Source organism: Sturnus vulgaris, chromosome 7, assembly GCF_052056855.1.
Source record: "Sturnus vulgaris isolate bStuVul1 chromosome 7, bStuVul1.hap1, whole genome shotgun sequence".
Classification (NCBI taxonomy): domain Eukaryota; kingdom Metazoa; phylum Chordata; class Aves; order Passeriformes; family Sturnidae; genus Sturnus; species Sturnus vulgaris.
In genome coordinates this window covers 10176784-10202372 of record NC_142249.1, presented here as the reverse complement: position 1 = coordinate 10202372, position 25589 = coordinate 10176784, and the positions used below count along the sequence as shown (strand labels likewise).

The window sequence follows — 25589 nt, the reverse complement described above, 5'->3', positions numbered from 1 at the left end:
AGGTTTGTCTTAGACAAAGTCTGCTTTGTTATGACTAGAAAGAAATCTGCTAAGGCTCTCTCTAGAGTGGTATGGACAGCAAGTGAGAGTACACCAAAGGATTGATTAGCTCTGTATTTCGTTGAATAATCTGAGCTGGTTCAAAATAATGTGTGATCGGCAGCAGAGACAGAATTCCTGATATATTCGTGGAGGACAGGTAAGGGAATGGTGGTGGTTGGATGATAAAATTAGAGCCATGTACTATTATGTATATGGCTTATGTGAAAAAAATAGTTCATCAATAATGATTGCTGTTGTTATACAGCAACTCCAACGTTGCTGTCTTTGCTTCTTGTGTTTTTACTTATTTCCCTGAAATTGCTTTGCTAGAAGGTGTTCTAATTAAAGCAGGTGCAGTTTCTTTTGTACTGAATACTGAATAATTACTGGAGGATGAAGGTTTAGGAGCATAAACCCTATGAAGGGGGTGTGTATACAGCTGCCAATACTCAGTGTTGTCATATTCTGATTCAGAGAGGGGGCACAGGTGGGGAAGTAGATGCAAGTAGAAGAGTTTGGTCCTTGCTTCAGCAGAATTACTGAATTAATTAAACAGTTTATATCCTGGAAGAATAAGTACTGTTTTGCTAGTAATTTGTCCAGAAGGGAAACAGAATTTACAGCTAGATTTTTGCTTAAATGGCCTCAGATTGTGTGCTTGTTGACACTTATTTCTGTGTGGCAGAAGCAAGATGTACCTTTTTAGTCGTGCTCACTGGAGACAGCTCAGTTCATTATCATGTGAAGGCTGAGTGACACACGGCAGGGACAAATAGTCAGTCTTAGTTGGCATGTGCAGCAGGGTCTGTAATGGCCAGAGTGAAGCCTCTAAAACTCCGGAGCTGAGCACACTGAAAGTGAATCAAGTTGGTTCATTAGAGCCCCAGGACAGACAGGTGGGTGTCTTCTCTTACAGAGCAAGAGGGAACTGCTGACAATGGAAGGTAAAATACTATGAGGATGAAGGCTGTTGGGTGAAAACTTGCACTCTTGAATAGTCTTGAACAAAAGATCCTTGTTTTGTGGACATGGGGCTGAAAAATTAAGCCATGAAAACACTTCAGCTTGGAAGCTGGTGACAGAACAGTCCCTGCACATGGAGCTACAGAAATAGCACAGAAGGGCTTACAAGCTGTTAGAGAAGCTGTTAGAGTAGCTCTATGTTGGTGTTATGCTGAGCTTTAAAAACAAATCTGCTTAATGCTTGTTTTGCTTCAAGTGAAATTGGAGGAAAGACCTGTGGAGCAGGGCCTGCGTGACTCATGGGGCTTTCAGCTGGAAATTTAGTCACAATACATTAATTACACAATTAAGTGGGGTGCTAACTACTGTAACTCGTGCTAGCTGGCAACAAAGGTTCAGTGCTTTCAAGATAGCCAAGGATTATTATGCAAGGTGAAAGCTCTGAGTCTGGAAGAAAGCTTCTAGTAAGGTCTGTCTGAAAGCTTAATCACCGGATTTAATCTATAGCCACATGCTTCAAAACTATTTCAGTGAGCTGCCTGGTCAGTTTTGAAGAAATATCTCCTCGTAGAACTGCAAATTAGGGGATGTCTTAATCTTTTACTCACATTATGAGTAGACCAGATGAGCAAAAGTGTTCTTTTGAACTTTTGCATTAATTATTATGCTGAATGATAGATAAGATATTCACTAGAGGATGTAGACTCCTGCCAGTTCCAGGTTTGTGTAAATGGAAACTTAATGATAGAGAATTGGGTTTTAAGTAATATGCATTAAGCTCATTAACTTCTCTGGGCACACACGAAAATGTAATCAGACATAGCCTTGCCTCCAAATTCAAGGCTGCAAGCCTAGAAACTATTTATCCCTCTATTCTGCCCCAAATATAGCAACAAGTTTAAAGTTTGTGGGCAATTAAATTAAATGGAGCTCTTTGTCCAGTTAGATGATACATTTCTAAGACTAATAGGAATAGTGTCACTGAAATGCTGAATATGTGGGACTGTGGTATACAGATATTTAGATCCAGCATTTATTCCTACAGGCTTGGTTAACTACGTAAAGGATCTGAATGACATGTGACCTTGAGATGACTCCAAGTGCTTCATAAATGACATAATTCTACTTAAAAGGGTTCAGATAACAATTACTTCTAATCTGGCTTTTAAAAGTAAGTTTTTATGTACTGGGCTTTGCAGAGAGAGGCATAGAAGACAGAAGTAAGAATAGGGAAAAAATGAAATGTGGTGCTGGGAGCTATTAAATAAGCTCCCAAGTGATGTCTGCTACCAGGTTCTGTTATTATGAGAGACTAACCAAATAATGTAGGAACTAACATCAGACATGATTATGTTGTATATGTAGATGTTGAGCTTCAGGAAACCTCAGAAATCAGTTTAGTCTGAAACTGATTCCACCTCTTCCAAAGTAACTCTGCCTGATTTCCATGGATTTTTTCCAACAGAAGAGTGGAATATAAACTAGATATGTGTTCTTGTTATTTCAATAGACTTTTCTTTTCATACACACTGCTTTGTCCTTCAAATTGGATCTTCATAGCAGAGTAAAATAATATCTAATTTGATATGGACTGCTACAGTGTTTATAAGTTCAGATATATCTACAAGATTTCAGTGAGCCCTAAGTTTACCTGCTTGATTGTCTTAAGGTTAGTATTAGGTTTCGATGTGGAAAACGAAGAAACAAGGCTTTGGAAAAGGAATTTAACCCTTCTTGCACATTACACTTGGATTGGGAATCAGAGTAATGTGATTTTGCCTGTTCCTCGCCTCTTGCTGGATAGAACAGTCCAGATCGGGGTGCATTGTACCCTGGAGTTTGTCCATCAAGAGTTAAGAGTTCTCTGGGAACTTGAGGGTAGGACTAGGCATAAACAATCTGTCTCTTTCTGCCCTCCAAGGACGGGGGAGGGAAACTTTCTGGCATCCAGGTTTTCTCTCTGCAGCAGACTTGGCACATGGTTTATTTGCCCTCAGTTGGTGTTTGAAAGGTTTCCTTTGCAGAATGGGTCTGGAAGCTTTTCTTCCCTTCAAAGCTTAGACTTTGTAAATGCTAATGATTCTTATGTGAGAGAAGGGGTTGCTGTGTCCTGCTCCTTCTCCTTCCCAGTGTGCCAGTGAGAAAGTAAGCCACTTAGTGTTCTTTGAGTTTGCTTCCTGAAGATTTGCTTGATAAGGATTTTCCAATTTAACTCGTTTGATTAACTGCAATAAGTTCAGCTCCTCATTCTTTTCCTTTCCTGGAGCAGTCACAAAGGAGTACAAGCTGTGTGTTGTGGGAAAAGTACACTTTTTCTTTAAAAAAAGCCTTACACAACAAAGCTACCTTGTAATGTGATTAGAGAAACTCATTCTTAGTTCATTTATTGCTTCACAAAAGATTTGTGCATGGTCAAGATGAATATTATGAATTTAGTGCTCAAAAATGTGCAAAAAAACCTAAGGTCTGCAGAGATCCTGAAAATTCAGGAAAAAATAGCTTTTGGAATGAAATGCATCTGAATAATATTCTATTGGAAATATACTTTGGGATGGTTTATATAGCTGTAGTTGATAGCTCACATTTTTAGAGTTCATACTGTAATTTTGCTAAATGAAAAATTTCATTTTTATTTTGCATCCAATTTACAAAGTTAGAGACTTTCAGACTATTGCATAGGGTATGATAAAATAGATCCAAAAACCTTACTTTGTCAAAAAAGCCCCACAAGCTGAAACTAGAAATTATTACAAATGCTTTGAATCTGATGCTTAGTGCTTTGATCTTAATGATGTAAGAAACAATACCATGCAAGGTATGGATGAGTATTAAAAGTAATGTGTGAAAAGTAATAAAACATGTCCAAGGAATGAATTTGGTTCAACAAATATGTGTTTGTAAGGGGCCTTTGATCAGTCCCACATGGCCTGGGTGCCAGGTGAGCATCTGACACTGTGAGAACCTTGAAGCACATCCAAAAAAATGCTCTGGCTGAGGGCTGGGCATGAGGAGGCTCTGTTGGGGAGTTTGGAGAAGATGATTTCAAATCCTCTGAGTGTGTTTAATCTCGTAGTTTTTAACATAAGCCAAATTGATGGTGAAGAGCAGTATGTAGGTCAGGATTAATTCCAGGGCAGCCCTCTGGAATCGGTATTTTAGTTGTTCAGGTTAGAAGTGTGCAATGGGTGCCAACATTTAACATCTTGGAAAGTGAGACAACACTTTAAGCCATGGATTTTTCCTCCCTCCTAAAAGGGGTTGAGAGCATAAAATAAGGTTTCCCAGTAGTTTGTCTGCCATAGAGATAAAGAATCTGTAGTAAACACAGAGGTAGGGATTTAGTAAAACTTAATGGCATCTGAGCTTGGCTCTGTTTGTTTAATTTCATTTTTCCTCAAACTGATTTATGAGCTAATGGCATGGGGTGTATTAGGAATTTTTTTACTGAATTGCTATCTCTATTGCACAGTTGGTAAAATGCAAAATGATTATGCAGAGCTCTCTATTTTCAATTCCATACTTAGAGCCAACACTCAAAATGTAGTAATTTTTTCACTGTAAAATAAGAGGGTGTTTTTATGATCCAGTGCTAACATCTAGGATAATAGTTTCAATTTCACCTTTATATTCATTTGCTTCTTTAAAGAAAGCTTTGACTGATGTTTTGGACAACCAGTCCTGCCAGCAGAATTGTTTGCTGACATATTTAAGAAAATTATGTCAAGAGCTGTGAGAAATTCATGCCACACTTAAACAAGATGTGTTAGCATAAATGATGTAGCATTTGCTAGTAATAAATGGCTTGAATAAACTCAGTTATTTACAGTGTGTTTGTAAAGTTGTTTCACACTATTTACTCTTCAGAGAAGTGGAATGTTAAGTCAATTAAGCCTTACCAGAAGTAGATGACATAAATTCAAAAGAGACCAAGCACCAATTTTTTGTGAAGTTTATTATTATATATATTCAACATATACTTTCTGTAATGGTGCAGAAAATCAGTGAACACTTGCCAGTTCCTTCCTGCTTGGAAATTGGAAAGCAAACATCTCACACAATAGGGAGCAATTTTTTTTTTATACTGAAGTGTTATAGAATCTCTGGAACTAAGTTTTGTAAAAGTAGAAGCAGCTATGTGTGAGCACTCAAAGCAAGTATAAGTGTTAGACCTAGAATGTAGGGCTGTTGATTCTAGGTCTTGAGTGGTTTATTCCATTCTTAATTTTTTTTATCTGCATGCATATATAAAGAATAGGTATACATTAAAAAATCTTATTTGTGTAGGGGGAGTGGATTGGGGTGTTTTTGGGTTTTTTTAACTCCATTGTGGTAAATGGAAGAACAAGGATGTACAGTTTTCTGCCTTTTTTTGTTTCCCCCCCTTTGTTGTTTTTTTTGGTAGATAATCTAGTCTAGAAAATAATCTGTCTAAACACTTCATATCATTTGCTCAATCTCCTACTTTGATCTCATGCCATCTTTCCAGATTATGATCCTCATAAAAGCAGGAAAACCATAGTTTTAATCTGTGGAACAGGGAATGCAGCATGACAGCAAAAATAGTCTAATTATTGATTGATATTAGCTTTTGATTGCATAATGTGTGATTTATTTCTTTATTTTGTAATTCAGAAGGTGATGGAACATTCTTATCAGTGAAAATATGAGTTTTTCTATATTGTGATATCCAGAACTTCGCAGAGGTACTTGTTTTAGAAGACTTACAATTAATTTTCTTTTACCAAAATCAAGTTTTTAAACCCAAAACTCGAACCTTTTCAGCAGTAGCTTTTTAATCTTTACTCTTCCTCAATGTTCATAACCAGGTCTGACTATTGGGTGCCTTCCAGAGTGAATGAATTTGGGTTGGGTTTAGATTTAGTAAACAATTTAGCTTCTGCAGAAAGACCCATTACAGTCTGAATGGATGTGTGGATTGCCTTGTTTTTTCAAGGCATGTTTTAGGAATCTCCTAGACTGCTTTAAGAGGAATGCCAGTCTTGTGGCAGAGGTTGCTTTGGAGAAAAGCTTGGCTCTTGCATCAATTCCAACAGGTAGCTAAGCTTCTCTGATCCTGTTTGCTGCCTGCACAGAGATGATAATTCTTCCTTTTCTCCCTGTCTACAGTCAGCTCTTTGAAGAGAAGAACAGGAGAGCATTATGTGAAGGGCATAGTGTGGAAGATAAGCGTGTTTGTAATACAGATGCTACACAAATTTAGCTTGTGGTGTACTTGTACATAGTAATAAGTTGTAATCGCTTGATGTGCAAAAGAGGAAGCCTTGCAACATGAAAGAAATGCAATATTATTCATTCTCTTAGTCCCAAACTCACTTTACAGCTGTGTTCTGGAGGCTTACCTTATAAAGATCACTTTTTGCGACAGGTTAATTATTTAAATACTATGGAGAAAATGATTATTTAAGACTTGAGGCTCTACAATCAAGTATTTTAGATTGCTTAAAAATCGGTCAAATCTTCAACTGTGATGTATAGCTTCCTAAATAACTTGTTTAAATCTCATTAAGATGAACAAGAAGTACAAAAGCACTCTTGGAAAAAAATAGTCGTGATTTTAAGGGAATATATTGAGTGAAAATTGCCTTCTAGCTTTAAGCCTAGAGGCTAGAGAGTCTGAAATTGCTTTTCAGTGTAAATAGCTCTTGTAAATGAAACTAAAATTTTTATTAGGATTGATGCAATGCTCATCCTGCTGAAAACATGATTACATTTATGGTATACTCGTTAAAAAAAAAAAAAAAAACCACTTTACAGTGTATATGGAGGAAAAGTTTTAATTTTGACAAGCTGTCTTTGGGCATCAGATGCTGGCTCACATTTATGGCAGGTTTGCTGTAGTCATGGTCTGTTGGCTGTTGAGGATGGAGGAGTGGCTTGAGTCAGGCACAAAGCACAGGTGAGGTTAAAAAAGTGACCAGTTTTCAAAAGAGAAGCAGGAAGGTTACTTTTTTTTTCATATCTTTCTTCTCCTCCCTTGCATTTCTTAACAGATGGAATAACTGCCTCAACTCAAACAGTAAAATGCCAAACCCTGAAATAAACCCCTTGTGATCAGTGATTATTCCTGTCTTTAAATACACCCTGTAAAACACAGTGCTTGATTTCCTAGAAGCTGTACTGTCTTAACTATAGCTACATGTGCAGTATTTGTTTCTTTATTTCCACAATGTCTCATATTGCTAAACCTGCCCCTGGCTACTGGAGAGAGCAGGGAGTCTTGCTTGTCCCTTGGATTATCCCAGCTCTAGAGAGACTTGGACATTCCTGGCTGGTTTTGTTCTAGCCTCTGATTTAATGGCTTGATCCATGAAAAAAAGCTTTTAGATGCTTCATGATTCAGTATGTCACATTACCTATTCAGTCTTCAGTTTCCGTAATTGTATAAAATTTTTAGCTTAGTATTTTTTCATTTGTTTATGGGGATTTTGTAGTTTTTTGTTAGACAAGAATACTTGAAAACTTCAGAATCTGGTGTCTTATATAAGAAATGCACTGTCCTTACAAATTCCATCTCTTTCAAAAATTAATATATAAATAAGCCTTTATTTTTTCTAGATTGGTTCTGATTAGAAGTTATCAAACACAGTGCATTTTGAGCTTGTTGCTTCCTAAGTTATCACAATAACTGACTTTGAATATGTCATGATGTTTTTAAAGAATTCTCTGTGAAGTAATTTCTGTTTAACTGTAGATTCTTTGCAATCAGGATTGGCTTAGATTTCCTTACTGGAATGAGAAGGACAATGAATTTGACCTCCAATTTCCTGTTCAGTTGGCATCATGCTGTTCAAGAAGAAAATGCTTATCACTGAATCAGAGTGGTTTTATAAACTGAGCAGCTTAGTGATATTGCAAAAATTGTCTTAAGTGGTGTTGTAAATTCCCCTTCAGACATGTTCTTTCCAGATTCAAGAATTGATTTGTAAACGATGTACTTCTATTGAACAGAAACCAGCTACCTTCTCTAATGACAATTTTTGTGTGTTATGGAATCACACCTTTAACAAAAAGACCATCTCAATCTGTCTGGAGACCAGAAGTAACCTTGTAATCAAGAATTCTCAGAAGATGCAGTTCAGACACTAAATCTGTGCTCTATGCAGGTCACCAGAGTGGATGGTGTCCCCTAGCTTAATGAAATATTAAATCAGTAGCTGAAATTTTGACTCGTCTTTGCAGTTAAGTATAATAATGTTTTACAATAAACTTTTGGTGTAGATGTGATGCTCGTTTTCTTTCTACAACAGACACTATTTGGGGGGTTAATTTTTATTTTTTTTTTTAGTGGAGTGCACGTCATGTCAAACTCTATTTGTTCAGAAACAAGGTTTGTGATGCAGGTTGGACCCGCTGAGTGATGAGAGTGATCAGCACTCTAAAACATCCTTTCTTAATGTTTTAGATGAAAAATTGCAAAATGCCCTCTGTCCTGACCAACAGCCTATTTCCAGGTCCCTCCTTGTTGGCAAGTCCAACCTAACCCTAAGAGAAGAAATTTCTGATGTCTAAGTTTAGATGCAGGTTTCTAAAAATCTTGTGGAACCATCCCAGCTCAGGATATTAAAAAAAAAAAAAAAAAAAAATATTAGGATTATATTGTATCACTTTTCCAGATTAATGAGATTTGAAGATTTGAAGTTATAACGTGCACATGGGTAGTATAGGCTCAAAATGCTATTATACCAGTCTTTCAGTGGGCTTTTTCTTTTGTGTTTAGGCACTTCGAAATTGGTTTCAAGAGAGCCCTTTGGAAATGAAATTACTTTTTCTTCATACTATGCATACTGCTGTGGTGTTGATAGTTGCAGTCAAGCACCATGATTTTAAATATCATGGATCATTGAAACATAACTTTTTCTCATTTGAATTATATATAATAAACATATTATATTGGTGATAGTCCACTTCTCAGGTTGGCTATGATATTTATTCATGAGAAAGGAGTAGTAAAGGCTGCCTTGTTTGTCACAAGTCATCCACTGTTTGTCATGCAACAGCTCTGCTTTTATCTACTGAATACCAATCTTCCTGGAGGACTTGCTAGAGTAATTATAAACTGGGGGAGAAAGTGTCAAAACTAATTTTTGACTATTTGGCTTTGTTTATTTAGTGTTAACGTAATATTGCTGCATTTCAGTTGATCTTGCTGCATGTATATCTTGGATACTAGAGGCAAACTTAGGAAAAACACTCTCATTAAACATTTTTTGATGTATAGTTTTCAATATTTATAAGGAAGAATAGGAAATCTAAGCAGTCAGTGTTTGTTTTCAGTTGAGATGTGCTTTGGGGATACCAGTTTGTATTCACAAAGGAAATTTGTTATTGTGTGCATCACAGAGCAAGTTTATTTTAGTCTGGCCTTGACAAATTAATGTTTGTTTTAAAGGAAAGATTCTTGCAGGAAGTTAGTGGCTCTACAAATAATGTGTCTGGAAAAAAATGAAATCTCTCTAGACTTGAGGCCTTATTGGATTATAGCTGACTCAAAAAGGGGAAAAATGTCTAGGAAACATAACCTTTCCTTGGCATTGAAAGAGGCAAAATACTCATCTAGCATTGTGTATAACTCAAAAGCTACTCAGTGGTTTCATGTCACATTTGAAACATAGCCTGATGTTTGCAATTTCAAAAACTACAAGAATCATTATTGCCTTAATTTTTTTCAAAAAAATTTAAGTCCTGAATTTTAGTTTCTTATTTAATAATATAAACTTTTGGATTTAATAAAACGTCTAACTTTGTCCCATGGTAATCTAGTCATCAGAAAAGGATCTTTGGTTATGCTAAATTTAGGACTTTACTTGATGTATGCAGAGCTTAAAATTAAGAGAGAAAACTGTTCCTTTCAAATAAAACAATAGTATCTTTGCCAGATTTTAGAGACCTATTCTTCATTATACTACTGTTTTGATACATATATATTCCATGTCTATGATGTAACATCTTGTGTTTGTTGTATATACTTAGTTTACTTTAAGACTTATACAAATAAGGCAATGAAGATAAAAGCTGTGTACCTGGTTTCCAGTGCTTCAATCTGTATTAGAATTTCTTGATGACTTTCCAAAATTTAGTTACTGATATTTTGATAGTTTCACTGAAATATATGTCATTATACTGAAAACTTGATAATTTCACACTTTTATCCTGATGTGGGTAGGATATGTATTAAATCCACAGGTGTTCAGTAGAAACATTTTTTAAAGGAACCAAGCAAATATCGTGGATTTGTCTAAATCTGGTGAGGTTTTTTGTAGGTTTTATGGGTTTGGGGTATTTTTTTGGTTGGTTTGTTTTTCATGTCCCTTTTAGTTAAAAATAACCCATTTGGACAAGAGTGATTTTTTTCAAGTTATGTGCTCAAATTCTTGTATGCAATTCTGTGCCTTTGGGGTAATGAGCAAGGCATGACTAATTTCTAGCAATTTGGTCTCTGGACCATGTCCTGGAGGGCCAAAATAGTCAGATGAAAATGTTGATTTTAATCAGCCTCTCCATTGCCTGATGTTTCAATTACAGAAAGTCTTAGCTTAGCACTCTGACTCCTGTCAGACTTCATCTGTATTATTTTTGTAAGCTTGCCAACAATTTCCAATGCTGCCTGCTCTTAAAAACTTCAACCCACAAATGCACGGCCCCAAACACAAACCTATGCAAGCCTTGCTGCAAAGCCAGTGAAGAACTAATGACAGCTGATTCTGATTCTGTTCATTGCTGTTCAGTGTGATTGGGCATAGGAAGCAGCCTCTATGGGCATGCTGAAATTGGGTGACTGCTGTCACTCTGCATGTATCACATATTGCACTACTTCCTTAAATCAAATTCAGTCTGTGGAGCAGAAGTACGAAACTAGCTTAATTTGTTGTTGTGGTTTTTTTTTTGGTTTATTAAAAAATTCTATTTAAAATATGTTACACTGAATTTTAAAATATGTTGCTCATAGAGAATTAGAAACTCCATTGTGGACAGTTTCCTGGAACTTGCTGGATTGAAAGCCCTTGTGTATTGTCAGACTTTGCCCGAAATGCATCTTGTTAAGGGGAAGGATTACACTGTGGTTCTAACTGTGAAGTGATTTCCAGATGACTTAGCCAGAAGCTCTGGGATTTTCAGCTCCATGTAGGAGGTCTGCGTGCAAAGGAAAGAAAAAAAATGATCATTTTTTTTATAAGGTCTGACAAAGCTGTTCTGAAGCCTAAGTTCAGAGCTTGATGCCATATAGATCCATATCTATACCCAAATGTGTCCTCTGAAATAGCACCAACATGATGGGTGGGGTTGTTCCAACATGCAGCTTTAAAGAAACCACTTTTTCAAGTGCTGGGTTTATACTGATATATGAAAGCTGTAAAAGGTATGTGAGAAACCAAGGTAAAATAACACCACAGAAATACCAATGGTGCAGCAAACAGATCATGCCTCTTGACTGAGTGACCTCAGTTAGATATTGTTCATTATTTACTGATAACTCCAGTTGCTATTATGTCTGAAGGAACAGTTTGCAAAGTGCATCTCTCAGGTGGAATAGTGGCAGAATATCTAGAAGAGAGATATAACCTCTTAAGTAATTGAGTTGCTCAGACTTTTTCCTATCTGCTATGTGATAGCAAGCTACAGCTTGTGGCTTGGCTTTTTTTTTTCCAGTTTAAAGTGTTCTAAATCATTATACATTGTTAGTTTTCCTCTTAAATGTGTTCTTGTATTTCTATACATATAGATGAACACAGATAATAATTTGTATTCTGTTTTTCTATCATGGTATCTTGTCTGCATATTAACAGGGTAATTTTCAGTTCTCCTTACTTTAATTTAGTCTGACTTGTTTGGCTCTGTGCCTTCAGAAATGCATCTCCCAATATTGCATTCAAATGTGAGAATGATGAATGAATTTGATGCCAGGCGATTTGTATGCTATGATCAGCAGTCTCTTGGTTAGTATGGCCTGTTCTGGGTAGTCAGGATACAACAAATAACCAAGTAAAGTGGCCAGGATGAGATGACAGTAGTGTGAGCATAGAGGATCCCCATGTGGTGATAACTCTTGGCACTGATAGCTGGATGAAAATATTGTGACTGTTTGTCACTTCTGTAGATTGTCCTGTGGTGGCTGCTTTCATTCATAACTTTATCAGAGTTCTCCTGTCCTTAAGTATCTGTTTAAATGAATTTTCCAGCTCTAACTTGACTGAAAGGCCTCCTGCACACCTGTTCGTGACATTTAACATCTCCAGATTAATCCTTCCTCATTGTCATGATAGAGGGAGCAGTCTTATGGAAGGAAATACACAAATCAAAGGTTTGGGGGCATGTGGTGCACCTCCCTATCCAAGATTTTTTTTAATGCTCTTTGCTGTCCCTTTGATTTTTTTGCTATTTTTCTCTCACTTTCTCCCAGTGTTTTAACCTCTTCTCTGAAAACAAGAATGGAAGTTTTATCATTGTCAGAGGAGAAAGTGAACTAATGAGTCATTAAAAGAAAAATGTGCTTTTTGCCAGACTTCAGGTGCAATCGTCTCCCACAGACGGCTCTCAAAGTAAATTGTTCTTAATGCTGGCAGACAGATGGCTTTCTGAATCATCCAAAAGAAATCTTATATCTGGAATTATTTTTTCTTCCTCCTAGATTTTTAGTCTCTCATCTTCTGCCAGTGGAAACATTTGGGAAAATGATTATTGTGATAATGTCCTACAGATCTGAGTAGGTCTATACTCTCATTTTTGTCTTTCAGGATGGAGAGGGAAAAGTCCAAGAAGTGAGTTTCCTTTTGTGTTGCTGTTTTGTATATCAGGTATACTTGATACCTCATTCTAGCAGCATATTGTGCCACATGTCAATGTGGTGGTGTACAATCTGCCAGATCAGATAACTGATCCAGGTCTGTCAAGGAGTATTCTCTTCAAATATGTTGTTTAAATGCTACGCTGACAGAATAAACTTCTCTTGGCTTTGGCAAAGATGGTAAGCAGTCTTCAAGTTGGAAGTCACTGTGTGAATTAGTATTTTTATGAAGCAAAGTATTTAGAAAATGAGTTTTCTACCATATACCATAATGCTGTTCTTATGTGTAAATTTCTTTTTGCTAGTGTAAGTATTTTTTTTACATTTCCCCCCCTCAAAAACTGATGAAAGATTGTGTAAAGTGGTTTTGAAGACATTCATCCCTTGAATAAAGCTTGACTTGGTCAAAGTTTTACCAGAAGTTCAAACCATGCAAAAGATACATGAGGGGAGAATGTGGTCTGAATACCAAGGATTATTGTAAAAGAGCTGTTCAGGGTAGTAGGAGGTTGGTATACAGTTATTTAATGAGATCTGTTTTGATGTCCTCATTGCTTGGTAGAATAACTAGCACTTCTCTCTCCAGTAGTTTCATAATTTTACACATAATCGGTGGATGCATGCTGAACTTTTTTTATCACTAATCAAATTTAGTACTGCAAAAATCAAAAGAAACCTGTGATGCAATGTGAGCCAAGATTTATCATGACAATTAAACCTGTTACACCTAAATTTAGGAAAAACCCACAAAACACGGTAACTTTTTTGTCTCTGCACTTGCCGCCTGTGACAGATTATTTCCAGTCTTGCCTGTAGCACTTTGAGATTGCTTTATTTGTTAAAAACTGGCAATGTGCTAAAGCAGTCCTTTCTGTTAAGTGTGCCATTAATTACTAACTTACATTAATTAAAGTAAATGCAATCATGAGGGCAAGCTGGCAGTGTAAAGCTAATGACCCAAGACATTATTACTTAGCACAACTTCAGAGTTCATTCAAGCGATTTCAAACTGCAGGAATTAGATTGAGCTATGTGGTCATAAAATTCTAGAAGCCATGATTTTAGCCTTGGTGTGAGACACCTGCTGGTTTTCATGGCAGCTTGAATAAATTAAGGGTGGAGATGGTTGCCCAAAACTGGTGTTTTTTACAAAAACTTGCATTTGAAAGAAAGTACGTGCTCTGACTTTACATAAACTTGCAAAGTTTGTGTGGTGATAAAGGCAAAAGCCCAAAATGCATAGAAGCACCCGTTGTGTTAAGTGCTGCAACACCTTTAAGGAAGCAACTGTCCTCACCTAAGATGCCAGCAGCAAATTTAGTGAGACAAAGAGTGTGAGCTAATCTCAAAAAGAGGAAAGAGAAGTAATAAAGCTGCAATTGCAGATGATGTAGGCCTGAATTAAAGCTTATTTGATATAATGTGTTCTAAACCTTCATTTACTTCAGGCTTTGGAACTCCACTCAGTTTTAGCAGTCTGAGTTCCAGTTTGACATCTGAATTCACATTTTCTAGGCTGTTTGACAATTTCTTGCAGGTGACTTTAGATTACTAGGACACAACTCTCTGAAATAGTGGAGTTACTCAATGGAGACTGGAGAATCTGTCTGGTTCCTTTATGATCATGTTTTGTGATTCAAATGGCTCTTCACTGATATCCTATCCGGGTGGGGTTTTTTTTGGCTACTTTTAAAGATTTTGGTCTTAAACCATTTTTGATGCATTTGCATTAATGATAAAGGTGGTAATGATAAAGATAAATTATAAGGAGACCTATTAAGGGATCTGTTTAACAGCCTCTTCTGAAGCTTCTATTTGGTTTTGGCACTATGGCTCTTAAGTTTGAAATTAACAGCATAAACAAGACAATATTGATTCAAGTCATAGCAGCAAGAAATTGTAACAAAGTAATTATTTATAAAGTTATGCAAACAAAATACAGTGGGTATGACTAGAACAGACTGGTTAAATCAGGATGTCGGCATGGTGGGTGAATACAGTTTAGTCTCCTGAGCTGGTGAATGAGGTCCTGCTCACTTTGTCTCTGCTCACTTTCCTCAGTGAAAAGCACTGAATCTGGTCTTTGTTAGTAAAGCAATCTTGAAAAAAAATCTATATTTTCACCTTTTGTACTTAATGTTTAAATGACATGGTTGAGGGAGATAAAAAGGCTGATGCTAAGAGAGCTGTGTAAGGATTAACTTTCATTGCTCTAATGTTTTACAAGCTCTTTTATTAAAGAGAAAGAAATTAACTGTGAACTTTTATTTGCAAAGGGAGTAACAGGGAATTGAAGGAATAGATGGCAAGAATTTCTATGCTTATGGTAACATGCAGTATTGTAGTACTATCTGCAGTTTAAATCTTGGCTCTAAACTCATAATCTGAGTCTGATTTCCTTTGTCCTTAATTATTAAGGATTAAAAGAAGAACCAACAACATGACTATCCTATGGAAAGGAAGTGAGCAGAACCTTTATATGTGATGTTTTTATGAGAGGCTATTGCTGTCCCAACCCCAGAAAATGTTAGACAATACACCCTTTCCTGCAAGAGCTGCACACATAAACACATAATCTCCCCTGGGTTGTAGGAACATGACAGCACCTGTGGTGAGAATTCTGAAAATTATAATGGAATCTTCTGTGGTAGTTGGTACTGGAGAAGAACTTTGGAGGGGGGACAACACTGCCCTTTTCTACAAAATTACTGCTTGATATCTTTTTCATGACTATTCTGGGTATGTTTACAGTGTTGCCACAAGATTTGTCTGGGCTTTTAATGTGTTCTTAGGCTGTAATTCTTTTTCAAGGCTGCTCTCCTCCAAGGATCTATTACTTTCAAACTGTCTATCTTGGCTTAAACATTTTTTTAAAGCTCAAATATCTATCAGGGAGCAGAATAACTCAATGTGACACATTTGCCCAAAGCACTCAGCAAGAAATCCTGTGAATGATTATACATGTCTTGCAACTTCTTCAGGAAGCAATGAGGGAAGTAAGTGAATCCTTGCTGAGGACACATTGCTCAGACTTCCTGCCAGCAAATGAAAAATCTGACGTATGCAGCACATAAAGCAGTACTGAAATGACAGCAATCTGATGGGCTGCAGTGTGCTAAATTGCAACCCCATTAGAGATGCTGGAGGGAGAAGGCAACAAGAATGCCAAAATATGCTTGTTTACAGCACGAGTGGGCAGTGGAGGGAGAGAAGAGGTGAAGAGAAATGAGGCCATGTTGTCAGAGTATGAACTAGACAAAGCTCTGGTGGTCCTTGGTCTGTATTTCGATGCAACTGTTTTACTCGGCAGTAAAACACTTGGGGAGTTCAGGGGTCTAAATATAGACGTGTTTGTGGTGAGATTGATTTCACAGGACACTGCAGATGTCTAAACAAAGCATCGGGGAGGCTGAAGCCATCCTAAAGGATTTTATTCCTTCTACTGGTAAATGAACAAAGCAAGGAATGTGAGGAACCAGTACTTTGTTCTGATAAATGTACCCATAAAGAAAGGATTTTCACTGCTTCTCTGTGGATCAAAAGACATTTCCTTAAAGTTCAGAATTTTCTGTCATGCTTTGGGAAGGGATGAATGCCAGGGAGTGTTCTTACATTTCTGTTTCCTGCTATTTTTCCCAGAAAATAAAATAATGTAACCAATACAGTCTTGCTATCTGAGTTAAAAAAACCAAAACAAACAAAACCTCTAAACCACAAAATAGTAAGAAATAGCTCAAAAATAATGATATATTAGTGTAATAGTGCCTTTTAGTTTTGATATTTGGTAGTTTTACAGACCCAAGATGTATTTGTTCCATATATAATAATGGGTCTCTGATTTTTGGGTGTACTTGTGTCTCTTCAGAAGCAATACTGATGATCTGCTACAATGAGTATTGAAGTCTGTGCCTGTTATGTGTAGTTCTGTGCTGGAGCCTCACTGGCTAATACTAAACAGCATCTCAGAAAATGAAGAGAATTTTAGAAATACCACCTCTATTTACTGTGGCTTTGTGCTTATTTGAGCGCAGTTGTAACTGTGGTGCAGCTGTGTTTGTAGTACAAACTGTTTCAATGAGAAACAGAAATCTGCTGTGTCTATTTCTGCTTCATATGTTCCAGCCATAGCTACAGAGCTGCTCACTCTACATGGCTGAAAACTCGCTGTGATAATCTAAATACAGCCAGAAAGAATTAGGGAGTTGTAAGTTTGGGTTGTTCTTTTTTCCTAATCTTTTATTTGTTTCTTTTACTTTGCTGTGTGTGTGATACAAAAATAGATGACTGTTATCCAAAAAGGAAGGTATCAAACACCTGGCTTTGTGTTTAAGCTATCTGATGTATGTCTCCTTTTATTTCTGTTTCCAGTCATAGAGATTCCAGAGTTAGGAGGTTTTCTGGAAGCTGTGTGCAGTTTGCTTCAAGCAATGTGATTAATTGAAATTTCTGGGGCCATCAAACCATTATATGGAAAAACTGGTGTAAGTAATGTGTGCAATTGAAGAAGCTGAGTTCTACTTTTTTCAATAACTTTCCTCCTTTCTGCACTTAGGTCACAGTCTGTCTCTCTTTACTATTCTGCATTTGAATTCTTCATGTTCAAGGCAAATTTCTCAAGTTTTCTCTAGAGAGGAATGTTGATATACCAGTGTAAAAAGCCCCAGAAATCAAAGTAATAAACCACTCACAACCTACCCATGTCAAGAAACCTTAGAATAGACAATAATATTATGGTGATGCTTTAAGGGGAAGAAAAAACAAAAAGAAACACAAGGCACCAAACTAAAAAGACAATGAACAAAAAAAAAATCCATCAAAACCCAAACAAGACCCAACACAAGATGCTGGAATGCTTAATTTCTGTGTAAGCCATTACATCACTATTTTATGGTGTTTAATGGGTTTAAACCTGCATTGCATTGTCATATTTACAAACTTTTCTACAAAGAATTCTGAACCTTTTTTCATTGTTTAAAGGATAATGATATCAGTGAATTGCCAGTTTTGAAAAATAACCTTCCTGGCCTCTGGAATTTAAACAGGTGTTTTACATTCTGAACTGTGACAGTATCTCTAATAGGAGCCTGTATTTGAGACTTAAAGTCAATGATTGTGGTTGAAGATGTACAGCTAATTTGCAGTGACATTCAGGACCATTTTGTTTGCCCGAATCTGCATCTGTTCATATGAATTACCTACAAACTAAAATATTAGGGGAGCATGGCAGGAAATTACTTTGTGTGTAAATATTTTCTCTCTAACATTTTAACAACTTTGTTCTTATGAGCATATTATTCATGCCATACACTAATAGAACAGTAGGAAGACATGATGCAAGTTAAGACTGCATATATAATGTGCAATTTATCATGTTGTGTGTATTTTTTAAGAAAAAATTCTTTTGCTTCGCCCTATGAACTGATATGTATTTAAATATGCTCGGGTCTTCTATGTGTGAAGAGAGCACCATAATCCCCATGCAAAACAGCATTTTAATGTGTACTTCAAGTTCTAATAGGAGTGCCAGAGCTCTAAAGATAATTAACCAAGTATTTGGGAGTTTAAGACCTCTTAGGTCTTAATATAGCAAGGTATAGAATTCAAATAATTCACTATTAAATTATTAAAGGATGCAAACACTACTGACTAGAGCTTGAAGTTATGTCTCTCCTAAATTGCTGAGGCATTCCTTAGCCAAGTAAAAGAATAAATTAAATTAATTGTTCATCTGCTGATTTGTTCAGTTGAAAAATAGGGAAGTTCATTATTGTCTCAATTAACGTTGGCCTTAACTAGGATAATATCACACAGCAGACCTAGATCTAGAAAATAACGTTGTTAACCCTTGGTCCTACTTTTCAATTGCTTGCTAAACTTCTCATCACTTGCTACATTTCCTGATCCTTTTTGAATAGGGGAACATTGTTTTCAAAGCAACTGAGCAGGTTTCTGCTCTGTCACAAGGATTCTGGCAGTAAATTAGGAGGCAGCCCTTGTCAGTGGGACATGTATTCAAGTAATGCCTAAGTTAGTTTTGTTAGGAATGAAGTTGTGTAACCTGAAGATCTCCAAGTTCAGGTATTATTTTTGCATTCATAGAAGGAAAGATACCCAAGACTAGCCCTATTCAATCAGAGCTTTCAAGGCTAGGTATCAGTAAACCTGATTCTTGATTCTCTAGAAGTTTTTCAAGAATCTTGCTAGGGAATTAACTGTAACTCCACCAGCAGGTTGCACCCTGTCTTTTTTAAAGAATGCAGGTAGTTTTAAAGTGACAGTTCTTGTCTTCACATCTTAACGTGTATTTGAAGATGAAAGAGTTGACTTGTAAAATCCTTGTTACAAATTTAGAAAGATGTCTAGAATTAAATGGATTATGATATTGCATTAATATTTATAAGCAGTTTTAGAAGTTAAAAACTTGAGTTGTGTAGGAGGCTTTTCTACAACGTGGTAAGTCATGTTTAAATATACATGTTTTTGTATCAAGAGCCCTGGTTTTTATTTTTATCCTCACTGTGGTTTGAGCTGCTTTAACAGATGAGAACAGGGCTAGTACCTTTACTGGTGTTGATATCAGCTTAATAATCACCTTTTAATATGCAGTCTACTCTTTTCATTAGCTCAGCATACAGAAAAGTTTGAGCTCTGTTTTGTGTTATGCTGCCTTGGAAAATAGGTGGTAGTGGTTGGGTGGGTGTCATAGGTTTTCTGCACCTTTTCAAAAAAGTTGGCTGGAGAAGCCAAGTTAGCTCTTTGAGAAATCTGCTTGAATGACTTTATTCTTGTAAAGCATGCAGTATTTCCAGCTTAAGGATAGGTGAAGGCCTGCTGAATTATGCTGTCCTTGCTCCATGTAGCCCTATATTATGATTTCTAAGGGACTGCTAAGATAATTTATGAAGAAGTTAGAAACTGAGCTGAATCACTCCCTGTGTGCTTTTATTGAATAGCCTATAGCATTCTTTTTCCTGCAAATCTACAGAATAATTTCCAGTGCTTTTTAAACTCTTCCAATTTTCCTGCTTTCTGTTTCTTGGGCTTTTAATGTTCTCCCATTGACTCAAAAAATCAGTTTCTTTCCTATTTTGAAACACTTTTATATGTAACTGTTTTGCTTATCTAAGTGTCCATAATTTTCAGAGGATAGAGTTCCTGAATTGCTTCTCATGGAATGACTTACTCAAAATTTGTAATTAAATTCTTAATTCATTTGCGAATAATGTTAAGAAAAGATGAGTTGCTGTGTCTTCAGGTCGAGTGTGCTCTCCAAACTCCATGTAACTTTATTTCATTACTGCAGCTATACACTAGAGAGATCGGTGCAGGAACAGAAAACCCTCTCTGGGAGGAGTTGACATAGATTTAGTCTGACCCATACTGTCTCTTCTTCCTGCAGTACTGCTTGAAGGTCACTGTGAGATAGTCAATAATTAATAACAGCAGCGTGCCAGGCAACTAGACCTGATTACCCTTGCTGTACCTCTACATCAGTATCCCTGATTCCCAGGGCATGCTCCCCTATGGATCTTGGAGAGGAAGGGGGAGGAAAGGAGCTGTTGTCTGACTACTTCTTACTTGTTTTATTTTTTGAAAGTTTCCAGAATCTGTGCTTCACCAGCAGCCCTGTGTTGAAATTATGCTGCTTGAGAGACCAGAGAGGAAGAGATCAACGGCTCCACCTCGGATTTTGGATTACTGCTCTAAGTCTCTCTGCAAAAATTCTTGTCAATCCTACACAGAAGTCTGAAGATTAACTTCCATGAAACTGCAAATTCAACTCTTAGTCCCAAAATTTTCAGTATTTCTGGAGATATCTGCTAAGAACAAACACTAAGATTTGAAGTACCTCAAGTAAAAACTAGTGGGGGAAACTACAAAGGACAGTGAAACTGGTGTAGCACAGTTTGTGTTTGTTTAAATACTATTTCATACAACAAGAAAATAAATTGAGGGGGAAATTGGATCTTATACAGTCTATAAGTAATTATTTTAATTCTAAAATATTTCTAGTAACCCCTGCTACTTCACAACTGTATATTCTCATTTTAACTTGCAACCTTTGCACTCAATTCCTGCCTTACTTGGAAGTAAGACAAGCCACCTCCTCTGAATGTTTGAAAGAAAACAATTGGATTGCTCAGGAATTTGAAGTCTATCAATATTACTGCTGCATGCACTTGAATTTTCAAATTACCTTGCAAAAGGTAGCAAGTGATGGACAAGCAGGAAGTTTCTAAGTATCCATGCTGTGCCATAAACTTTTCATGCTTGCATCTGCATGTTTTTGTATAATGTCCTCATCAAATATGTGACTTCAAAAAGTTAATAGGTATTGTGTTCCTATAAGCTAATCAGTCTAATAAATGTGGAGTGTGAATGGGTCTAAATATTCTGCACTTGAATTCTTGGAGAATTGCCACTAATTTCCTTTGATAGAGATTGTCACCCTCAGTTTTCTCTGTTTATTTCTACTCCCACTCACAAACATGTTTTTGTTCTCTACAGTTGAGAGTAATATGAATTAGTACACAAGAAAAAAAACCCTGAAAAATATTTTTTAATGTTGTTCTGGTTATACTGTATTCCTGTACTTCTATGTTCTTTAATTCAACAGGGGAAGGTGTTTTAAAGCCTGTTTTGTTTGGGTTTTTTTTTTTTTCATATCATCCCTAGCTGTTTTACTCCTTTCTGTCACTGTTGGAGTCTGAATTAAGATTTTTTTTTTTACTTGCAGTATGGTAACAGAGAAATTCTGAGTCTAATACTTTTAAGTTTATTGTTCTGTACTCTAGACCCTACATCTGAATACAATGCCACATAAATTTCAGAATCACGGCCTGTGTGCTTGAAAGATTGAGAAATGTTGGGAAGATTTAATAATTAATTTCTCATCATGCTCTTTAAAAAAATTTTTAGCATCCTGGAGGCTACCAAATAGCTAGATTTCTTACTTCTGATGTACCTTCATGAATGGACACCATTGCAAGCTTCATTTCCCAGCATTAGCTTCTGTTGCTACATTTCTTTTCTGTGTTCCAAGGTGTCCTAGACTGACATTGAGTCTGCTTCACTGACACCATTTAACTCCTGAAATTGTAAGAGGCCTTCAGGAATTCTTCTGAGTAGTGGGTGCACAGACACTTGAGTTTGAGCTCAATTTTGAACCAAGTCTATAATTTAGGCTAAAAGAATGCCACTTCTCAGATATAGCTGTAGCCATCCCTCTGAGCTTCACCTTACTCTGAGATTGTCTAGAAAACTAAGGAAATACTGAAGATTTTGTTTTAGTTTCTGGAATATTTACAGTTTATTGCACATTAGAGAAAAGCTTAGGTCTCTCATTGTGAGAATTCTGGTGTGATATTCAGCCTTCCTGGCTCAAATATTGCATGCCTGCTTAATGTTGGCACTGCCTTGAAAGTGACTGCATAAATCGATAGAGAGCTAAGTGATTATTTTCACTCCTGAAGTGTCACATTTTATGTTACTGTTCCATAGCATGTTTTACCTTACTGCAGGTTGATACATCTAAAGAGAAACTTGTCAATACAATCCATGTCCCATTGGTGTGCAGGCATCACAGCCAGCACAGGTGCCTGCTGTATGAGAAGCCTTGCCCACTCTAATTCAGCAAGCCAAGAATAGCCAAAATACCTTTTGGATTAAATCTGCAATTTTCTTTTTCCTCAGTTCTAAAGTGGCTAAATTCATAAAATAGTAACAAGTTTAATCTAGTAACTAATATGTGTAAAATATAAACCAAGTAACTATTTTTCTGAAGCTTGAATAAAAAGCAGTGGACTTCTTTGAGGCCAAAGCCCCTCATTTTCAGGCAAACTAAATTTTTCTTCTTGGATTTCCTGCTGCTATTTACTATATGGGATTGGAAAGTGAATATTTTTAAAATGTGAATCATAGGAATTGTTCTGACATGGGACTCTGTTTCTTTCCCTCCCGTGTTCAATATGTTATTGATTCTGACCAAGAATAACTTTTTCCTGAGCAGAGATGAAAAATCTGAAGCAAAACTTAAATTTCCAGAAAAGTAATTCTAGTTCTTCTCTTAAGTATAGTTTTGATCCATAACATACATATGCACACAAAACTGAAACACGCTTTCTATTGCCCACTTCTAAAGTTCTTAAATTGGTTCTTGGTATCCTGGAAAAAGTTAACTGAATTTCTTAAAAAAAAATTTGTAGGAGTGGATACTTAAAAATGAACAAGGTGACACTTGGTTCAGTATTGGAAGTTGTGAGATTTTTTGCTGCTTTCTACTATGCTATTTTTTAATTTTTCCCCTGACTTTTATGTTTTATTTATTTTATATTTTATATTTGTTTTATTATTAACCTTGCCTCCAAGACATTCACAAAGACTGCTGCCTGTGATGTTTCCTGTTAGACCTCTGTGCTACACTTTGTTCAATACATTTTAGTGTCTCTACAAAAGTGCTGAATACACTCTGGAGCTGGAATGCATACCTGAAGAATTTATTTGCCATAAATGCTTTCTGAAAGCTTTTAAAATAGTGCTTCAATGAGAATCAATGTGATGCAGCAATATAAGCATTGTCTGTTAAAGAAAATTCAAGTATTATTTCCAAGTCCACAGGGTAATTATTTTACAGAGTTCTGTATTATGATGCCCTCATAAAGCAATGAACATGTCACTCTGTGTATCTCTATTGGACACTGAAGGTTTTCTGATGGCCATAAGTCACTTTAAAAACCACCTATTCACAAATACAGCATATTGCTTTGGCAATAAATTATTATTTTATCAATTCCATAATAGATTTTTTTTTCTGAAAATTAACTTAAAAATGCTTGGATTCTTCTTAACGTTCAAACTGGGATTATAGATCAGGGAGAAGAAAAAACTAATTCCTTCTTCTACAGCTAACAGATATTAAGCACCTCACAAATAACAAAGTTTACTTGAGCATTCAAGAACTTGTGGCATTAAGCCTAAACCTCCTATTTGATGTATATCATAACATACTCTTCCAATAATTTATAATATTCCATGAACTATTTCAACATCTGGTAATGTCTTACTGCTGGTTACACACTGTCAATCTGTCTCTCAAACTCTAATTCCTACCATGCTAATGTTATTTCTGTGTAATTCAAATACCAAATTTGGTGCATATAGCAAAAACTGCATAATTCCCAACTGGGGAGGCTTTAACAAAACAGGCAGGTTTTGCACCACTGGGAGTATGGTACCTTGGGGTACTGTGCCAATTAGAAGGGAAATATATAATAGAAAAGGAGTTTGAAAATCTGTTTAACTGCTTTGTCAGTTCTGCTTAAACTTTCTCTGAGAAGCATTAAATTGAGTTACAAGACTGCCTGTACAGTCGTGTTCCTGTAATGTGGCTCTTGTATGCAATCTCTCCACTTCATTAATAGCTCCCTACCAACTTTGCTGCCTGTGAGCCATGAGCAGCTGTGTACTGCTGATGTTCAACAATCTCAATGTATGAATACTTTAAACTAATTTGGCACACTTGTGAACGATTTAAATAAGGGCTATTAAGTAAACTACCTGAATGCCTCCACTTAGAGTCTTACAATACCATTCTTACTGTTGTGCAATGACATTTGTGGAATACTAGAACAATTTTTCTACAGCATGTTAGTTTTTTAGCTCGGTATTGTCATGTAAAGAATATGCAACTGGAGCTGTTCACATCAAAAACCTCCTCTGAGGCCGACTATAAGGTTTACTAAATCAAATAAATACGAGTTTGTGTATGTGTGTAATAAAAGTAAATTTAGAAAAAAAATCTTTTGTCTTCCTGCTTTAAGGTGTAACTCCTCTTGACAACATTTTGCAGACTCAGAAAATTCTTCTCTGTATTACTCTGATTCCTGATTGACTTCAGGGCTTGCACACCAGACCAATACACACTTGGAGAACTGAGACCCTGGATTGCTTTCTAGAGCTGCCTATTGCTCAACCTCCTGCATAACAAGTCCTTCAGTAAGAACACTTACAAAATGTGTTTGTAGTTAGGAACATCCTTGCAGGATTGGGAATTGCCTGTCTGTCCAACTGGAAGATTTGCTGGCAGCCAATATCTTAAAGATGTGAAAATGTTATAAAATATTACTGAAATTTGCTGAAAGGATCTTGCTCATCCATTAGGCATGTTAAGGCAAATAACAGATTTAATTTTTCAAGCACACAAATTATAGCAAAGTAATGCTTGTGCTGAGACCTGCACAATTGAAACAAATAGTTTATCTTGGTGCCTTCATAACCTTGATGGTGCAGGTAATTCAATGTCTTTGAAATGTTTTTTAGGAGAAAAGGGTACATTGCTGCTGGTGGCTGGCCAAAGGTCTATGTCAAAGATTAGAACAGCCTTTCATCTCTTCTGTTTGCAGCTGATTTGTTATTTATACTTTGTAATATTTACTACTAAATTTAAGAAGTTGACTTTTAATTGTATGCTTGCACATTTCATGATTTTCCTTTTCCTCTTTTAAAAATGTGTTTGTTCTGTGTATGAAGCAGGCTTCTTATTTTCTGACTAACCATACACTAGTGTGACAGCAGTTCCCATCTCTAGGATACCCTGGGAAGGGGCTGCCCAAATTCAGGTCCCTGGGCAAGGACATGGGTGCCTGGCACCAGCTCTGCTGGCTGAACTGGGAGTCTCCAGGCTCAGGTACTGAAGCACCAAGCACACCTTTGCCCTGCAGGCATGGCCAAGGCAGAGGGCTGGCACAGGGATGCAGCAGCTCTGAGAAGGGTTTGCTGTGGC

General features: G+C 36.6%; 1 long non-coding RNA gene across 1 annotated transcript; it reads left to right on the top strand.

Annotated features, from left to right (window-relative positions):
* The first annotated feature begins 833 nt into the window (after positions 1-833).
* LOC148223149 (uncharacterized) lies at positions 834-24573 on the top strand. The gene is made up of 3 exons (XR_015804781.1): positions 834-938; positions 17177-17289; positions 20406-24573. It is a non-coding gene; the product is annotated as an uncharacterized LOC148223149 (long non-coding RNA).
* Positions 24574-25589: the final 1016 nt, after the last annotated feature.